General features: G+C 43.0%; 1 protein-coding gene and 1 non-coding gene across 5 annotated transcripts in view; both read left to right on the top strand.

The window, feature by feature from the left end:
• LOC126340904 (disco-interacting protein 2) overlaps nucleotides 1-21,354 on the top strand; it is a 1,418,593-nt gene that overhangs the window by 721,442 nt on the left and 675,797 nt on the right. The window lies entirely within an intron of this gene.
• Trnas-cga (transfer RNA serine (anticodon CGA)) lies at nucleotides 13,872-13,946 on the top strand. Its single transcript has one exon. It is a non-coding gene; the product is annotated as a tRNA-Ser (tRNA).

Genomic DNA, 21,354 nt, shown 5'->3' with positions numbered 1-21,354 from the left:
CGAATCCATTCAGTGGTTTAGCGGATACTGTTTCCATTCGTCTATTATTTTCTTCTTGCGAATCTAATAAAATTTGTTTTCCTTTTTGAAAATGTACTTTACGTATCACACGCTTTTTTTCCTTCTCTTTTAATGAATAGTGTAAGTATGTAAAAGACAAGAAAAATGGCAACTGTAGAAACAGACGAGCCCTTCTCTGCAGCTTTTTCCTAATTTTTAGTAGCAAACGACCCACCAACCTATTAGGCGGTGTGTCACTCTATAATACCGGGTGATCAAAAAGTCAGTATAAATTTAAAAACCTAATAAACCACGGAATAACGTAGATAAAGAGGTAAAAATTGACAGACATGCTTGGAATGACATGGGGTTTCATTAGAAAAAAATTTTACAAAATGTCCGACAGATGGCGCTGGGTAGCAAAACGTCAGTAACTGCTACCCTGACGGGTCAGAGGTACGCCGATATATTACAGAATCGCATCATCCCCAGCCTGGCTGATAAACACCTGCTGGAACGTACGATGTTTATGCAGGATGGCGCTGCACCCCATATTGCTAGACGCGTGAAAGATCTGCGCGCGTCGTTTGGTGATTATCGTGTGCTCAGCCGCCACTTTCGTCATGCTTGGCCTCCCAGATCCCCAGACCTCAGTCCGTGCGATTATTGGCTTTGGGGTTACCTGAAGTCGCAAGTGTATCGTGATAGACCGACGTCTCTAGGTATGCTGAAAGACAACATACAACGCCAATGCCTCACCATAACTCCGGACATGCTTTACAATGCTGTTCACAACATTATTCCTCGACTACACCTATTGTTGAGTAATGATGGTGGACATTTTGAGCATTTTCTGTAAAGAACTCATCTTTGCGTTGTCTTACTTTGTTATGCTAATTATTGCTATTCTGATCAGACGAAGCGCCAGCTGTTGGACATTTTTTGAACTTTCGTATTTTTTTGGTTCTAATAAAATCCCATGTCATTCCAAGCATGTGTTTCAATTTGTACCTCTCTATCTACATTATTCCGTGATTTATTCAGTTTTCAGATTTATACTGACTTTTTGATCACCCGGTATATAGGCTGTGTGATCTTCCAGGTACGTAGGCTCTCAGACTTTTGTCAATAACCCACGCTTTGACGCAGAAAGCCTCCCTTGCAACGTCTGCCTGTGGACTTCTCTGGCCGTGGACTTCTCTGGCCGTGTCCGTGACGCTTTCGCGCTTAATTAATGAACTTGTTTCGAGATCTACTCTTTTTCTTTGACTCTTCTCTGTTTCCTTTCTCAGGCCTATAAGGTGCGCGTCCCATACTCAGGAATGAATCCTGGATATGTTTGTTTTGAAAATGATGGGCGCATTATGATTCACCTCAGACGGTGGGAGCTGTATCACAGTGACAACATTCGCACAATACATACCAAGGTACAGAGTCAACTCAAGGGCTTATGGTGTGGGGTGCTATTGGGCACAACCACAAATCACAGTTGGTGCATGTCCAGGGCACTGTGACCAGTCTGTCCTACTTGAATGGCGCCCTGCGGCCCGTAGCCATACCCTTTCTGCATAACACATAAGACGCCATTTTTCTAGCCAACGCACGACCACGTTTTGCTGCACAACACGTGCCTTTTTGTTGTCACAGGAAGCCAGCCTTTTGCCCTGGCCCGCCAGATAAACAGACTTGTTGGCAATCGGAAATGTGTGGCTTATGGTGAAACGACGCAGAATATACTAATGTACATGTCCTGTGAATATGAACGTCCTGTCTCTAGTTGTTTTCTAAACATAAATGTATAATCTTCGCTGGGATACGCCCGAAGTTACTTTTATGTCGAGATTTCCCTGCTGCATTCTGTTTGTTGGATACTATACAGTGCAATATTGATATTCGTATACCGTATTCTCGTATTTGGTTTATTAGGCGACATTGCGGAACGCCTTCTTTAAGCCAAGGAACGTAGCACCAGCACGGGCGCCAGAATCTGTTGCTTTCTGTTCTCATGAACGAAGCTAGTTTTAAATCCAAGCTAGTACTCCGTCTCTAACGATCGCTTCGCGGACGGAATGTTAAACACTGATCTTGCTGTCGTCCTACGTTCTTCACTGATTGGCTCTTCCTCCGTTCAGAAACAAAGAACACGCAGATAAACTGGGAATGGCTTAACACACGAGTTAATCTGTGTACCCCAACTGTCTTCGTTTAGTGTTATTCATGTGAAAGTGTGCGGAAGTTTTCTAAATGTTTGTGAATGGTGTAACTATGGCGGAACATGGTTGCCAGTACGGTGTTCTAGTGGGCTGTGTGAAACCGCCTAAAAACCACATCGAGGCTGTCCGCCACACCGACCCTCGTCGTTAATCCGCCGGGCGGCTTCGGTCTGGGTGAAATGTGGCCACCCCTGTCCCAGAAGCGGCTTGCTAACGCGCGGCTATCGGGGCGACTATTTGGATGCGCATATAGGTGAAAGAAATACGTGCAATGGGCGTACTGCAAATCCAGAACATCCCAATTACACTGTATTTTATGGTTGACCTATTAAACCCAGTTTTCCGTACAATGGAAGAACTTTGTACCTTGTTTTAATACTCCAAAAGTTCGCGGATGGCATACCGCGTCGTTAATGTTTCACGCAACAACGTCGCAGTGGACCAGTTTTGTGAAGTTCTTGCAATTTATTGAAGCTTCTTGTCGAAAAAGTCAGTGAAAGCAAAAAAATCATTCGTGCTAGAAGAGAGTAACGAAGCGTTACATTTTATCCCGTCAGCAGGAAAGGATAAGCTGACACTGTGTAAACAAAATGCAACCCCTTGCATACAGTACAACTGCACAAACATTAAGAAATATCTGAGAATGTACGTTTGGATTACGGCACTGTATGGTAGTGAATAATTGGCAGTCGGAAAACCGGAACAGAGGAGAAGCGTTTGAGATGTGGTGCTACAGAAGAATGTTGAGAATTAGAAGGACTAATAAGGTAAAGAAAGAGGACGTTCTCCGCAGAACAGACGAAGGGAGGAATATATGGCAAACACTGACCAGAAGAAGGGACAGGATGATAGTACGTGTATTAAGATAGAAGGGAATAACTTTTATGGTACTCGATGGAGGTGTAGAGGGTAAAAAACTGTAGGGGAAGACAGAGATTTGAATATATTCACCAAAGAATTGAAGACGTAGTGTGCAAGCGCTACTCGGAGATGGAATAGGTTAGCCCAAGGAATTCGTGGCAGGCCGCATCAAACCAGTTGGAATACTAATGACTCGAAACAAAGTTAAATTATGTACTTTACGAAAGACCACGACGTAATATTTCTTAAAGCGAAGCTATAGAAGCTTCGTGCGTGCAAACTTCCATAAGAATACGTACATACAAGCACTCAAGGTGATATTCAAGCTAAGAAACGGTAAGGCGCCACACATTACGTGCATGCGACACCGTGTCGACAGTAATAAGATAGAATAAGTCCCTTAAGGAAACCCGAGAAAAACCAGCCTCACATTTCCCCACAAATAAAATTTCTGAGGCCTTCGGGTAATGCAGCAGACACGCAACACAGTATTTATCTAATAATCAGGAGGAGTTCTGTCACAGTACTGCATATAATATACAGCACTGATTAAGAAGTAAATACTGCTGTTTTATGGCGTTCTCCTTTATTGAGGAAAAAATAAATTCGATACCAATTACATGTAAATGTGCCAGGGATACTGAATCGGGTAGCTTACTGTATATCGCCCTCAAACAGAATTTAGAATAAAATTAAAATATCTTTTCCCTATAGTGCGCATTTCAAGATAGTTCAAAGTATCAGAACTTGCAGCTTCACTTGCAAACATATTCCACTTAATAGCTATGCCTTTCACCTGCCAGTAGTGCACTATGTAGCGCGCCTCAGATTATACGGGCCGGTGATGTAGTGTCCACGCGGAGAGTTCTTTACGGAAGGCGGAAGGAAAGCCGTCTTGAAAGTCGTTCGCCTGTGTCACTGACAAGTGGACTTCCATCAAAACCACATGTGACAATGCCCATAAGGGGAACTGCCACGCCACGACCGGAGAAAGCAGCGGCTAGTGCCATGTTACGAGGCGGCTTACTCTAGTACCGCAAGATGGCACACTGCGCTCTAACAACTCTGTAAGTTTTTCGTGTCACTTTAAACGCAACTGTGGTTGTTTGCAGACGTGTTTTTCCGATTCTTTTCCCTCTGCCAGTTGTAAAAATATTGACCAATGTTGTGGTTGCCTGTGTTCAAAAATCGCTGTAATCGATTGTGATCCTTTTACCAACCAGTCAGTTGTGTGTTGCGGGGAGGAAAAACACTGAAACTTTCCTCTGTTCGTCCTCTCCTTCAAGCGTAAGGTTTCGAAGCATCAGTCACGTGTCGCGATTTGATATTTCGTCAGTTTTTCCTGAAGCTTGTTTCATATATGACATCTATTAGCAATCTGCTTCAATTATGCTCCTAAGTATCGCCAGTCAATTCTTGTTGTTAACCACCTTCCTTTCTTCCAGCTTGTACGCGGAAAAACTGGAGACTGCCGAATGAACAGTGTGGTAATTTATAGCATATTTCGAGTAGGGGGACATCTCTCCTGGCTGCCGACTTTTAAGCTAATGGTAGTAGGAGCAATTGTGTGTTGTGCATCTTCTGGACACATTCGTGCTAAGTGCTGCAATTTTTACTAATTCTACGTTCAGTTGGGTATGTTTCTAGCTTTTGTCGGACCGTTTAATTCCTCTTGAGTAACTTCTTCTTCTTCTTCTTCTTCTTTTTCTTTTCGCAGAGTTCATATCTGCACTCCAGCGAGGCGGTGCAATGTAAAGACACCAGACTCGCATTCATGAGACAGCTACTGTAGTCGCAGTCCCTATCGTGTAGATTTAGGATTTCCTGGGGATGGTTACGTTAAAAAAATGGTACTGCCGATTTCCTTATCCTCTCCTGCCTCTGACCCTAATGACTTCGTCTGCGACGGAGCTTTAAACTCTGTCCTCCTTTCGTTCTTCAATTTCTACACATTCTACACACTTTAAAGTTCATTTTATAAATACCCACAATGCGGTGGCGTGACGGTTTAACCGGAAGAGCCTTACAAAAGTCTACTCTTTGTTTCCAGTAAGGTCCTTTTGTTAACGCCACAATAAGACACAATTTGAGTCTTATTTGCGAGATTTCGACGTTGTATTGTTCACACACTTGGTTCCATTGGAGAAATATTAGTCATAATTATTTTTAATACTTAGCCATTCTCGGCAAAACTAAAATATTTAAATTATTTTAAAGTTTTGATACCTTACGTTTAGTCACTTTTAATTTAGGATAATCCTGTTTTGTCCATTCACTCACCCAGACATAAGAAATACTTGGAAATGTTACACACAATTGCCATACAAAATTTGTTCATTAAAATTTCATCAGTATTTGTTTTACCTTCGTTTACTGCAAGTTTAGATTCCTTGCGTAATTTACGAGGGAATTTTGATGAAGATACCATTATTCATCTTTTTAGCTTAGGCATTTACGGCGTTTAATGAACTAAAGAAGCAATTCTGAAGGATAATCCATACCAAGTGCTGAACATCGGGAACGGGATAGGAATACCTTACTGCAATGAGACAACTTCCTAATGCAGATGATCATGATTAGCAAATGCCTTCCTCGTGTCACTGAACACACACACACACACACACACACACACACACACACAGAGAGAGAGAGAGAGAGAGAGAGAGAGAGAGAGAGAGAGAGAGAGTGTGTATCGGGGTTCGATAAGGATTTAAAACAAAGTGAATTATATAGAACCAGACGGCAGTCCTTAGTGTACTCCTTTCGAATAATGAGTGTGGTCTATCGCGACCATAACGTACCCATTCGAAAGTTGGATCACTAATATCAGTCGAAAATCCTCACTCAATGAGATGTTTAGTTCAGGACGATGCCGCTGAGTTTGATAATCTGTATGTGCAAGCGAACGTCTCTCCTGTCCTCTCCTCTCCTTTCCTGCCCTTTTCTCTCCTTTCCGCGAAGATACTGCGCCGGTCAGTGTAGCCGAGCGGTTCTAGGGGCTACAGTCTGGAACCGCGCGATCGCTACGGTCGCAGGTTCGAATCCTGCCTCGGGCATGGATTTGTGTGACGTCCTTAGATTAGTTAGGTTTAAGTAGTTCTAAGTTCTAGGGGACTGATGACCTCAGATGTTAAGTCCCATAGTGCTCAGAGCCATTTGAACCATTTGAAAATACTGTCAGCAAGTCAAGAGTTAACTTCAGGAGTCATTAAACTGCACTTGGATTCGTTACCGATCTCTTGGAAGCGCAGTCGCGCAGCCTTATTACCATCTATTTTTTGCGTTTTGCCTAAAGCGTGTCTAGTGACATCATATTAACAATACCGTTTGCGGCGGTGGAGGTTTGCCTTTGCTTTCGTGTGCTCTGTTTGAAATGGGAGATACTGTAATAGTATCTTCTGGTAGCTGCTCTTCAATTCAGTGTTTTATGTTGGGATATTGATGCATGCGGAATTCTGTCTGTATTTGTGGCTGTGTGGTCGCGCTAATTACAGAAAGGATAAATGCATCTTGCATAAATATTTAGTACGTTTCAGTCAATGGTTCTCAATAGCAATTAATATATACTGATTAAATATTGAATTAGGAGAAGAAAGAATTATGGTTCACCAGATAAAGTACAAAGATATTTTTTTTTGTACAGTGTTTTGTAACGCAGTTAGTGTGTATGCTGTGGTGTTAAAATTGCAGCGAGGCTTCCACTTTTCATCATCGGTCTAAATGACGAGTTAACGCAGAAGTAAAGAAGACTAGGGCTGGAATATGGGACAGAAAATTTTCAGTTTTTCGAAACTGTCAGCCCTTGTAGAGGGACTACGCTCATGCTTGAAGAGGAAGACATGTATTGGCGAGCCTGAAAAGACTGCGTATCGTCTGGGCCCGAATAGGTTCGAATGGCTCTGAGCACTATGGGACTTAACATCCGAGGTCATCAGTCCCCTATAACTTAGAACTACTTAAACCTAACTAACCCAAGGACTTCACACACATCCATGCCCGAGGCAGGATTCGAACCTGCGACCGTAGCGGTCGCACGGTTCCGCTCGGCCACATAGGCCGGCGAGCCCGAATAGTTGTCGACGACTTGATTGACTTCGTATAACACTGGCTGGTACGAACAGCTTTAATTCGCTCAAATTTTCGGCTGCCTCGATGTAAACATTTTACGAATATATTAATAATAAACATCATCATAACTTCAACAGATCTTCGATTTACCTTTTATTAACTGCTTCGTTCTTATGTTCTTGTACAAAACCTTCCTTAATTTTATGTCTAGGCACATTCAAAATTGTTGCTGTTTAAATTTCGGTGTCTAATGATCTTATTTATGTCTTCATTAAATTGTAATGTGCATGATTGCATGGAAATGCAATATGGAAATGAGATACGGACAAATGGTGAAGTATTTTTGAACCGCTGAAACCTGATACCAGGCGGACATTTGCAGAGATATGTTAAACACCGACCGAAAGACAGAGTTAGTGGCCTCCAACAAACTTTTCTCAAGACGGAATCTAATACTATTTTTCAGTGTCTCATGTATGACTCTTGTTGCAAGGACTGTGGTGGCAGACTGAACGAGATTACAGAGCTCCTACAGAGACATATATAAATATTCGCTCTTTCCTCAGTTCATCCTGAAACAGGTATAAATTGACTTTAGCCGCGCCGATTGCCGTCCTAGATACGTCAACACCAAACCGTAAGATGCTCACTCAACTACCCCCAGCCACGAAAAGCGGTCTCCTGCCGCGGCTGGCGTTACTTTTCGTATGTTTACACAGCAGCATCATTCACCACCCCTGCTACGTGGTGGGATTTCGTATTACTGAAGCAATGAAGTGGCAGCCGTATTAGGCCCATCTATTGTAAGGTTATTCATTACCTTCGCTGGTGAGTCACTGCTGTTCTTCTTCCATCACTGACTTGTTGAATCCTGGGTCTATTCTGAAAGCGTGTCTCTAGTAGGTATTTTATCAAGTAACAAAATGTGGAACAGGTGCATCGAATTACGAAACAGTTGACGAAAGTTAAAAAAGAAAGAGAGCAGGAAGACACCGGTAGCCGACAAGTCATTTAAGCTGCTTAGAAAATGTTCTGCACCATTCTGTTGTTGTTGTTGTTGTTGTTGTTGTCGTTGTTGTCGCCAGAAACCTCTGTCTCAGTATTCTTTTCATCAGAGGAATCGCTGTTTAGAGACACGTGGATAAATCAGTAAAACTGCATTCTCAGTGAAATTCAACAGAATACTCCTTGCGCCAGTCAAGAGAAGGGCAGCTCAATCTGCGAACATGCCTTGAAAGACCATTTCAGGCTTACACTGGGCGCGCATTGTTACTTTACGGCAAGAGGAGTTGTTAGCAGTGGTCACAGTGTCATCGTTCAAACATCCACCCTGTATCGTCAGAGACATAACATTGGAGACCGGGCATCAGACGTTCAGCTGAGTAAAGCACTCGCATCCGACAATCTGGTCTTCAACAGTGTTGCCCCATGAGCGACATACCGAAACAGCTGGTCGTAATCTGATAGTCAGCCGGCCCGAGTGGCCGAGCGGTTCTAGGCGCTTCAGTCTGGAACCGCGCGAGCGGTCGCAGGCTCAAATCGTGCCTCGGGCACGCATGTGTGTGGTGTCCTTAGATTAGTTAGGTTAAAGTAGTTCAAGGGGACTAATGACATCAGCTGTTAAGTCCCATAGTGCTCAGAGCCACTTGAACCATTTGAATCTGATAGAAAGTATGAGGTATGCTGATAACCTCTTTATTCCTGGCTTCCCAAAAAAGCGAATTCTGCGGATCAAAATTTTCTTCAGCGCTGGGAGTGTCCAGGGAGCAGTTCACCAACAGACGCTTCCATGAAAGGCAGCGCAGCGATATTAGCCATAAAACTGCATCATTATTTTGTATACGAGGCACTAATTGGCAATCACCGTTAGTGTAGAGCATCGTGCTCTGTTCAAATGTCTTTCTGAGATATCGTCGTCGTATTGCCATTTCTGTGTCACACCCACGCTGTGAATGTAACACGTAGCCGATCCGACCATCCGGCAGTGAGTCTTTTTCTGTTATTTACATTTATAGTACGCGAAGTTCAGAAATAATATATGACCAGCAAAGCAATAAAATGCAGCTATTAAAAATTCTGGAGAATGTCGACTTCGAAGATTATCTAGGAAATTCAATTCACTAAAATTAAGGCGAATTTCAGGCGGGCCACGTGGCTCACTCGACAGCGTTGGGTAATGGTAATTGTATAATCAGTGGCTCGCTGGTTGGAATCGCCCAATGGCTTCTTATTATGTTTTATTTTTTTCATTTATTTCGGATACGTACATCATTTACATATAAATTTCTACACATGTACACTAATTAACACATGTATAATTATCAAGTTTTATGAAAAATACAAATCGTCGTGTTTCTAATTACATATCACACATATTCCATATACAAATTCTTAACTATTGATATTTTTGAAAGATTGTTAATAAATTTGTAAAATTGTTTTTATTTTAACAATCTTCTAGAAAATATCGCTAATTAAGAATCTGTATTTGCTTTGTGTGCAATATGTAATTAGAATCAGGAAGTAGTGCATTTTTCATTAAAAAAATGATGTTTAGATATGAGTTAGTGGCATACGAGTGATGAATTTTATATTTAAATGACGTAGGTATTCGAATTGAACGAAAAAAAACGAAATAAGTGGCCATAGCGAGATTCGAGCCAGCGACCCATTGATTACCCACGATGTAGGTTCTTCGTCACTAACTAGAGGCACTTACAGTAATTACTAGAGACATTGTTGAGCTCCTTATGTACGTATTCACCACTAGGCACTTTGAATAGCTCGCGATTAACGTCTTCGTCCTTACATCATAGATTACTGTATCTTGATGTTGGAACCGATGTGCGTGATAACCATCTTCACCCTTTCGTCATAGTGGCAATGTTATCCGAAAGGATTTTTCTTCGAGTACAAGAAGTCATGAAACGCTAGAGCCGCCCTCGGGCGACCACTGTCGCGGAATAACACACCACCTGCATCGAACGTCCCTCACGTGGCGGTGTTAATATACCGCCGACATCTTCATGATCGGGATATTTGCAAGTGACAGCCGAAATGTGTAATCGTGAAGCGATGCTTCTCCGAAGTGTGCATTCCTACCTGATCGACAAAAAGTGTCCGGTTGTGCACATCACTCTGCAGTATAGATCGTTCCATAACTTCAAGGCTGTTGCTTGAGACGGCAGCGCACCACTTCGTCCTGACATATAGCCACACACGGGATATGGCCGGCTGTGATGTAAAATAGAGGTTACATTCAGATTGCTCCAATACTTTATCTGAGTCCTGTTACTGGAGTTGACAAAAGAAAAAAATCATAGCTGCCATTTCCAGTCAGTGCAGCGATGATGCTGCAGTCAACCGAGAAGTGTCAAGTGCTGACCGACTATGGTATCTCTCAACACACGTGGGATCGTCTACAGTAATTTGTCATCTGTTCCGGGGTGGACACACTTGAAGTGTCTCATATCGTAGCTGTTATCACGGAACTAATGAGACTAGTGTGTGCGCGTGTGCTTGCGTGCGTGACGCGGGAGGGATTGTGGCTGCGAAAATTATAAGCGGCATGCATAATTCCAGAGAGGTGCACGGAGGAGGCAGGTAATTTTTATTTATGTATCCGTGTAGCTCACAGCCTGGTGAAAGCCTCTCTAGTTGACTCAACTTCGCCGGGTTTATTGCCTAGTGTATTACAAGTCTGTGTTGGGTTAAAAAATACTGATACTGAGTTGACCTGAATTCTAGCGACAAAATGTCTGAAGGTGGTTCATAGATATTTTCTGAATGCTTAATTATCACAGACAATAGTCAGTCAAACGTTGGAGAGTAATTGCATTTCATTTGATTTTGGCCCCTTTTATTTATATTACTCTACATAAATACTGTCCTGTCAAACAGTTCACAGTTCGTTGTAATTAATGGGAAGTCATGTAGTGGAACGGAGGTGGCATATGGAGTTCCCAAGAAAATGTTATAGGCCCTCTGCTGTTACTAATGTATATAGACGATTTAGGAGACAATCTGAGCAGCCCTCGTAGGTTGTTTACGGATCATGCTGTCTTTTAACGTCTGTTGAAGTCATCACAAGATCAACCATGATTGCAAAATGATTAACACAAGATACATGCATTGAAAAGTTATAATTGATCCCATCAATGAAAAGTACTACTCCTCCCCCCACATGGAACATAACAAAGTGTTTACTTTCGGTTGCACGATAAATCGCACAAGTTGAAAGGTTGTAAATTCGACTAATACTTAACGATTACAGTGATGAACATCCTAAATTGAAACCATTGCACAGAAAATATAATGGGAAAGATGAACCAAATATTGCGTTTGACTGACAGAACATTTCTAGACGCAACGTATCTATTGAAGAGACCGCTTTAGCGTTACTGTGCAGTGTAGGATCCTTATCAGATAACATTGCCGGCTGACATCGAAAAAGTTAAAAGGTTAGCGTGTTTCGTACTATTGCGAAATAGGAGAACCGTGTGTCTCGGATGTGATAAGGAAGTTGCGGTAGCAGTCATTTAAAAAAGCAATTTTCCTCCGAAGGAATCTTCTCGGATGAAAAAAAAGAAAGATCATCATTGATTTCCATCTAATAGGAAAAAAGGACGATCGTAATAATATAAGATACCAGAGCTCGCACGGAAAGATTTAGCTGTTATTTTTCTCCACGTGGTTTTTGAGAGTGGAGCGGTAGAGAAACAGTGTCAAATTTGTTTTGTGAAACCGCTGCCAAGTACGTAAGTGTGTATTTTGGAGTAGTCATATAGATGTAGATGGATATATCATCCCAACGGTGTAAATGCCGACGGTATCCATTGTGTGTCTTTGTTTCCATAGTTGCTCCATTCATTTATGGTACTTCCTGTTGACATCAGTAACGCCCACAGGACTCTTCGCCTTGTCATAAATTCAGTACTGCTTGGTTGCGTCCCTCGTCTTTACAGGATGACGCAAAACTCTGTTAACATTTGACAGTGCAGTAATTCGCTTGATAATGCAGGCAGATAGATAAAAATTCGCACACGTGGCCCAAACGACATGAGGTGTTATTGAAACCAAAAACGAGTGCAAAAACCGGTCGACAGATGGCCCTCGATACCGGAATGTTACTTTTCAAACTGTTAGCGTGAAGGGTTCGAGGAACGCCGATGCACATGGTGCTGGAAAAAAGATCTCCCTAGTTTTAAGTATAAATTTAATGGATAAAATGGAGTCCGCCTTGATGCAAAACACCTTCTTAATCGTTTATTTCTTTATTCTCCCAAACTACTTTCGGGGACAAATATCACCATCCTCAGTGGTTTTTTTAAATCTCACTTATTGTATGTTACAGCATGTTTTAAGCAATTATTGTCGCTGTTTGCCACATATTTTCTGTGCGCTTTTTTCTGTTACCGTTTTTGTACTTAGCGAAAATCATCTCATGTTCATTGGATGGTATGTAGCTGCTTTTTTTTTTTTTTTAACACAGAAAAGCAAACTTAGTTTCTGATCCAAGTGATCAGTCCTCTGCTGGTCTTCCTGCATTTCGTATCAGTCATCTCTGTGTGGACAACAGCCTTATGCCGCATCTGACATTTCCACTAAATTGCATGTATTTTGTAGACAATAACGCCTCCCTTCGGTTACTCAAAAAATTGTGTGTACATACGTCGCTTACGTCAGACTGAGAACGTAAGATATAATGACCACGTAAAATAAATGGCAGGAAAAGCGGATGCCGGGCTAAGATTCGTTGGAAGAATCTTGAGGAAATTTAATCATACACGAAAGACGTCGTTTATGAAGTACTTACTCGACTGACCCTTATCAAGTAGGATTGATAGAAAGATACAGAAGATCCAACAAGGAGCAGCACGGTTCGCTCTGGGGTCGTTTACTCTACCTGAGTGCTTTACAGAGACGATCAACGTACTCCATTGGCAGACTACAAGTGGGGGCGTTGTATAATTCCAAAAAATTGCTCTGAGCACTATGGGACTTAACTTCTGAGGTGATCAGTCCCCTAGAACTTAGAACTACTTAAAACTAACCAACCTAAGGACATCACACACACCCATGCCCGGAGGCAGGATTCGAACTTGCGACCGTAGCGGTCGCACGGTTCCAGACCGTAGCGCCTAGAACCGCTCGGCCACCAGGGCCGGTGTTGTATAATTGCGGGGAGGTTTACTGCTAAAATCACAAGAGCCTACGTTAGGAGAGGGGTCGGTCAACAACTTACTTCGTCTCACATACGTGTCGTGAAAAACGAGAGCACGATGAGAAAATTGAGAAACTAATAGATGGAACAGAATGAGATTTTCACTCTGCAGCGGGGTGTGCGCTGATATGAAAATTCCTGGCAGATTAAAACTGTGTGCCGGGCCGAGACTCGAACTCGGGACCTTTGCCTTTCGCGGGCAGGTGCTCTACCAACTGAGCTACCCAAGCAAGACTCACGCCCCGTCCTTACAGCTTTACTTCTACGAGTACCTCGTCTCCTACCTTCCAAAGCCACAAGTTTCATATCAGCGCGCGCACTCCGCTGCAGAGTGAAAATCTCATTCTGGAAACACCCCCCAGGCTGTGGCTAAGCCATGTCTCCGCAATATCCTTTCTGTCGGGAGTGCTACTTCTGCAAGGTTCGCAGAAGAGCTTCTATGAAGTTTGGAAGGTAGGAGACGAGGTACTGGTAGAAGTAAAGCTGTGAGGACGGGGCGTGAGTCGTGCTTGGGTAGCTCAGTTGGTAGAGCACTTGCCCGCGAAAGGCAAAGGTCCCGAGTTCGAGTCTCGGCCCGGCAGACAGTTTTACCTTGCCAGGAAGTTTGTTAATAGATTGAAGTTTATTGTCAGTAGTTTTTGCACTCTGAGTTGGCGAATGAAACGGGGGAGGAGGCACGAGAGGTAGCCTTTGCCACACACCGTCAGGTGGCGTGCGGAGTGTAGATGCGAAGCTCTGTCTGCTAGGAAGTCCTGAATTGTCTCTCACAAATCCGGTGCTCTATTGGTTAAGCTCATATTTTGTTCAGTAAACGAAAGGTCTCCTCGTTCCGTCTAATTTCTGTTTATGAAAGTTTTATTAGACCGCAGGGATTCGAACTGGCTACCGACTCGTCTAGCCTAGCGACATGGACTGCGGGGTTGGCAGAATGTGTAGCCAGCTTGGCTTGATAGGTGGTGCTTCCGGCTGTATTCGTGCTGTGGAGTGCGCAGCAGCCGCTGCGACCGCTCAGGGCAGGAATGCCGGCTGCGCGCGCGAGAAAGCGAATTGCCTGCCTGCCCCTCAGTTGTGCAGTCGGGTCGGTGTTGTCTGTGGCTGCGCTGCGCTTTCCCACGCCGCGCCACCGCTTCTCATGCCTTGACCCACATCCGGCTGCCGCCACGCCTACCCACAGCATGCACACCGCTCGCTTCTTTTTCTACACTCCCCACGTTAACATGTTCTTCTCGTGTTTTGACGCGCGGCCTCTTACTCTTACGAAACATTAATTGCGGAGCAGACACTTCCTGTAAAGGAAGGCACATCCAAACAACTAGAATGAGTCAAATATGAATTACATCCGTCATTGGCTAAGTTGTTAGGACGGTAACTGATACTTAAATTTACAGTACATGTATAATTTCGTGCACAGTCTCCCAGTTTTTACTTCATTCGAAAAGCGTTTCGATGGCTAACCATCACCATCAGCTTAGGTTGCGTCTTGCACTGTTAATAATTAAATTGGGTAGCAATAGAATGTATAGATGTTACGGAGGATATAAGATGAACATCAACAAAAGCAAAACGAGGGTAATGGAATGTGGTCGAATTAAGTCGGGTGATGCTGTGGGAATTAGATTAGGAAATGAGACGCTTAAAGTAGTAAAGGAGTTTTGCTATTTGGGGAGCAAAATGACTGATGATGGTCGAAGTAGAGAGGATATAAAATGTAGACTGGCAATGGCAAGGAAAGTGTTTCTGAAGAAGAGAAATTTGTTAACATCGAGTATAGATTTATGTATCAGGAAGTCGTTTCTGAAAGTATTTGTATGGAGCGTAGCCATGTATGGAAGTGAAACATGGACGATAACTAGTTTGGACAGGAAGAGAATAGAAGCTTTCGAAATGTGGTGCTGCAGAAGAATGCTGAAGATTAGATGGGTAGATCACATAACTAGTGAGGAGGTATTGAATACAGACACAGTGGGGGGAAGAGAAATTTGTGGCACAACTTGACAACAAGAAGGGACCGGATGGTAGGACATGTTCTGAGGCATCAAGGGATCACAAATTTAGCTTTGGAGGGCAGCTTGGAGGGTAAAAATCGTAGAGGGAGACCAAGAGATGAATACACTAAGCAGATTCAGAAGGATGCAGGTTGCAGTAGGTACTGGGAGATGAAGCAGCTTGCACAGGATACAGTACCATGGAGAGCTGCATCAAACTAGTCTCAGGACTAAAGACAACAACAACAAACAGATGTTACTTCGCATATGATTTAAAGATGTAACAGGTGCTCACAGCTGAAGAAGAGGGCAGTACGTGTGCTCCATTTACGGCAAGAAAAAAGGAATAAAAGTGAGACAGAGGTAATACTTTCATCCTTCTTTACCTCCTGTGCATTATTGCAGATGACATGTCACTGAGCACATTTGTACTGTGCATGCAGCACACGTGAGGTGCCTAGTTGTTTCCAGTGCCATGTGTGGAATATGTAAGTTCTTGTACACTTCACTAACCTGCTGTCTTCATGATGATGATGTCCCCAGCGCAGAAAACAGCACGCAGGTCGTGGATTCTTTTTCTTGAGAGTGAAATTAACTTCGCAAGGAACTGCTGCTACGAATAAACTATAACTCATTTGGGATGCCAGTCGCGTTTTTATTGATATAGACACGAGATTCGTGATCAAAACGTATTGAACATATATTTCCACAGTCATTATATCTGGCTAAAATAGCATGAAATACATCCTGCCGCAGACAACATGTCTGCCTACTGGAACCGTCAGAACTGGAGAATAAATTTACATGAATCAAATACTATTACAGATAACATGTCTGTACCTAGCGACGGTCGGAACTGTAGTAAATATAATTGCATGAAACAAATACTGCTATAACAGACAACATGTCTGTCTACTGGAACGGTCAGAACTGGAGAGCCGGACTGCGCGAGACACTTCGCGCGCCAAGCCAGCAAGGCGTGACCCGAACGCCACCGAAGTGCATCGGCAGTAATATCCTGAGTCTTTTGTTTTAGTAATACTTTGATTTTAATAATTTTGAAATGACTGATTGATAGCTGGCTGTTGAGAGATGTTTATTTAAATGAATGGAGTAATTTGGATGACAGGTTTAATTAATAATAGCAACTAAAGTTTAACGTTTTGGCGCCCTACCGCCGAACACAGCAGCCAATCACAGAGCAGCAGCATCATGCAGGCGGTCTTTCTCACGGGAATGGTATCGAATCTAACATCTGTCACCGGTACCTCACCCCACATTTCGTCATCTCTATGCTTCTTACATCTCCACTGCCCTGGGAATAGCTTCCTGCGGCCTAATATGATGGCTGAATAAGCCAGAAATATTACACATTCTGACGCTGAAAATCTCGTATACTTCCCTCTGTATATAAGGCATACAATCCTCCGTGTAGCAAATCTTTCTAATTTGTAACGAAAAGAAAAACCCTTTTTTGCTTTCAGTTCTCGCTCATGAAATTGATCTCCTATATTTCCAATCGTGTGAGATGTAATCCCGTGATGGAGGAGATACCTGCGCATTTTAATTAAAACGGTAACACGAATCGGTTTTACAGAGTTTATCGGTTAGCTGTCCTGTTCAGTATCCACTCAAAATCACGATGTGACTCCCAAAATAATTCCAGAACTTCGATGATACTGTGCAGTCAACAGAAGTCTGCATTGATTATCCACACTCTGAGGCAAAAGATTACGACCGCTGCCCACTAAGAGAATGAATGCTGCCTAGTTGCGTTGCTGGCACATGACGCGATAAAAAAAAGTATATGACAGCAGCAGCGCCGAATGAGGAATTATTCTAACGGCGATACTGGCCGCAAATGGAGAAATCTACTCACATAAGCAACGTTGACAAAGGGCAGATCGTTATGGACCATACTAAGTAAATATTATTGCGGACGTCTTGCTGTTTTCCATGTTTGATTTCTTCTACATCCACATCTACATCCATACTCCGCAAGCCACCTGACGGTGTGTGGCGGAGGGTACCCTGAGTACCTCTATCGGTTCTCCCTTCTATTCCAGTCTCGTATTGTTCGTGGAAAGAAAGATTGTCGGCATGCCTCTGTGTGGGCTCTTATTTCTCTGATTTTATCCTCATGGTCTCTTTGCGAGATATACGTAGGAGGGAGCAATATACCGCTTGACTTCTCGGTGAAGGTATGTTCTCGAAGCTTTAACAAAAGCCCGTACCGAGCTACTGAGTGTTTCTCCTGCAAAGTCTTCCACTGAAGTTTATCTATCATCTCCGTAACGCTTTCGCGATTACTAAATGATCCTGTAACGAAGCGCGCTGCTCTCCGTTGGATCTTCTCTGTCTCTCTCTTCCATCAACCCCATCTGGTACGGATCCTACACTGGTGAGCAGTATTCAAGCAGAGCGCGAACAAGTGTACTGTAACCTACTTCCTTTGTTTCGGATTGCATTTCCTTTAGGATTCTTCCAACGAATCTTCCCCGACGGCGATAGCCTCCTCCAGCAGGAAACGTCTCCATGTGCGGGCACGGTAGCTCAGCGTGTTCGGTCGGAGGATTAGCTGCACTCAGTAATAATAATAATAATAATAATAATAATAATAAACTGAGGCAACGGCTCAACACTGGAAAAAAAGTGGCTAGCGTTGCTGCCTCTCGATCACGGGGACCCGGGTTCGATTCCCGACTGGCTTAAAGATTTTCTCTGCCCGGAGACTGGATGTTTGTGTTGTCCTCATCATTTCATTATCATCATTCGCGACAGTGGCTAGATTGGGCTGTGAATAAAATTGGACTGTGTAAAAGTTGGGACTTTGTACGGGCGCCGATGACCGCGCAGTTGAGTGCTCCAGAAACCAATCATCATCATCATCATATCAGGCGGCAGCTCCGCGTCCAAAACCATTTCTCCTTAATTTGCTGGAGCAGCATCACCTATACTTAGACAACTCCTGTCACATATCTCCGGCAGCCTACCAAGGTATTGTCAAAATCTGTGGCACCTATAATCGCTTCTGTATTGTGTTCCAAAGGTGCACTAACGCGTTGGTAAATAGGCGGTTGTTGTGTACTTGTCTCCTCATGTTCTTCCACCGTACACGCGCTTTGCATTCAAACAGTGAAAAAGTGAGCTTATCCCTTTAATTAGTACATAGCCCATATACTGTGCTCCTTGTCTCCGGTTACTTGTTAATCCTAAATTACTCAATCCTCGTAAAATTTATGATTGCTGTGGTATCTCTTCGTGGTTCCCGCCAATCTGGACACGTGAGCGACACATGCTCTTAAGTAGTCTTACGTTGTTAACATTGTCTGAATTATTTACTACTTGACACCAAAGGTTTGCTTGCCCGAGTTCTCTTGTAATGTCGTGGTGTGCCGGTTTCGTGATAGTCTGCACATTTATTTTATCGCTCAGAATTTACCTTAGAGCGGCATCTTATGTGAACTATCAAGCAGTCACAGTCGGGAGAGTGATGTGAACTATCACCTCTTTCAATGCTTTCTCCTTTTGCAACTGGAAGCAGCATAATCTCGATGCATTCCCCTCCCGCCGGAGGTTCGAGTCCTCCCTCGGGCATTGCTGAGTGTGTTGTTCTTAGCATAAGTTAGTGTAAATTAGTTTACGTAGTGTGTAAGCCTAGGGACCAATGACCTCAGCAGTTTGGTCCCTTAGGAATTCACACACATTTTCTAATCTCGATGGTGCTGAGTTTGAGTTTGTTTAAAGAAGCTAATGCAGACACAGACAACAAAGAATTTAGTGAAGGGGAACATTTTTTATAATGTTGCGTGTACTAAAGACAGTGATGTAGGCCCAGACATTTAAGCAGAAAATGGGGAATCGAAGGAAGAATCTCTGGGGGATAGTTGAAGGTATATGGAGCTAGGTCTTGCAATTGTAATGATAGTGTCTAAAGCAGGAGACTCTTTGCTTACTCTGTGTGTAAAATACTCTTGGAATTAAAATAATTATTATAATTTGTAAGTAGTACATAATAAAAATAAGGACTTCTTTTCCAATAACATTTTGAGTAGTAAAACTGTCATTACAGGGCATAAAATAGGCAATTTTTTAGTTATTTTGTTTATGACGTACCATTGAAGATCAACAACTGGAATTAACTGGTGCATAATCTATAAATGACACCTTCCCTTGAATAAAATTTGGAGTAGAAAAATTTACGATGGTTTACTAGCAGTGTAACATCTCCTCCTTCCTTTATTGCTGTAGGGTTAAATTGTTGGTATCTCTGTAACTGTCTATATGAAGTGATTCGCTGCGGAAAATGTTTCTTCCTTTCACGCTTGAAGTATACCATTGTCTGAATGACAGTTCCAACACAAGCAATATCGAGGTCAAACCTACCGTCTGGCGAAAGATTGCTTTAACTTCTTTTTGAGATGAAATAAGCGTCAGGAGTGATTGGCTGTTGTTCCCGAAGTTTTATGTTACCGGCAGCAGCGCAACCCGTGCTCGATGGAAGCAAGTTGTGTGCTACTGTAGTATCATAGTAGGTAGTACCACTCTGCTGGCAGGATCGAAAACGTACAGAACTATTAGGACGGTAAATAACTTTCCTCCTTCCGCTCATCTATCGAATATTCAGACAGTTCATTCATCGTGTTAATGAATAGAATGCCATTTGAACTTTCGCCAAGGTTTAACGTCATGTTAGCGAGAGAGTGACTTGTGCAGTAGCTGGGTTTGTGCTGAGAAACGTTCTCCTTTGCTATCTTAATGGAGATTAAATCTTGTCTGTGCCATCAAGAAGTGACAGAATGTCTCATTTCAGCAGAACAAAATGTTTTAGGTCAAGGTTGACATCATTACCCTTCCCACTACTAAAGTGCAAGACCGGCTTAGTAATCCAGCTGAGGCAGTTCCTGCAACCTTCGCAGTATGTATGAACTCTGTGGTTTTCCTAGCTTCAGGTGACTTACTACTTCGACTGTGATTGTGATGTCCTACTCTGCTGCAGTCCAACGTTCTTCTGTTTAGAGCGTGTCTAACAGATCCGAGTACGTGTCTGCAGTTAGGCCTACTGATGAGAAATTTTAGTATGGAAAATGTGTACCCTGAAAAATGTGGTCTACATCGAATCCCGACTTGGTTTCACAGTGTGTGCGTGATGGTGTTGGTCTCCTACTTAGCTTGCACCTATCGCGCAAAGTCTCAAGCGAGTGGAAAAAAGCGGAGGTGACTCCTGTGTATAAGAACGGCAAAAGAACACACCCGGAAAATAACAGGCGATTATCCGTAACGTCGGTTTCCTGCAGAATTCTTGAAAATAATCCAAGTTCAATTATAATAAATTTCCTTGAGATGAAGACCTGCTGTCCTTAAATCAGCACGTATTTAGAAAGAGCCGCCCGTGCGATCTTCAGCTTGTTCTTTACTCACATGATATGTTGAGAGCGACGGAAGGCAGATTCCTTATTCATAGATCTCGGGAAAACGTTTGATACGGTGCCCCATTGCAGACTGTAAACGTAGATCCGAGCACACAGATGAGAATCCCAGAGATGTGAGTGGCCCGAAGAATTTATAACAGAACCCAATACGTTGTCCTCTACATCTACGTGATTATTATACTATTCACAATAAAGTGCCTGGCAGAGGGTTCAATGAACCACCTTCAAGCAGTCTCTCTACCGTTCCACTCTCGAACGGCATGCGGGAAAAATGAGCACTTAAATTTTTCTGTGCGAGCCCTGTTTCCTCTTATTTTATCGTGATTATCATTTCTCCCTATGTGCGTGGGTGGCAACACAATGTTTTCGCAATCGGAGGAGAAAACAGGTGATGGAAATTTCGTGAGAAGACCCCGTCGCAACGAAAAACGCCTTTGTTTTAACGATTGCCACTCCAATTTACGTATCGTGTCTGTGGCACTATATCGCCTACTTCGCGATATTACAGACCGAGTTGCCTTTCTTTGTACTTTTTCAATATCATCCGTCACTCCCACGGATTCCACACCGCA

Source organism: Schistocerca gregaria, chromosome 1 (assembly GCF_023897955.1).
Source record: "Schistocerca gregaria isolate iqSchGreg1 chromosome 1, iqSchGreg1.2, whole genome shotgun sequence".
Taxonomy (NCBI): Eukaryota; Metazoa; Arthropoda; class Insecta; order Orthoptera; family Acrididae; genus Schistocerca; species Schistocerca gregaria.
Note: the sequence above shows the minus strand (reverse complement) of the source record. Positions and strands in the feature narration are given on the sequence as shown.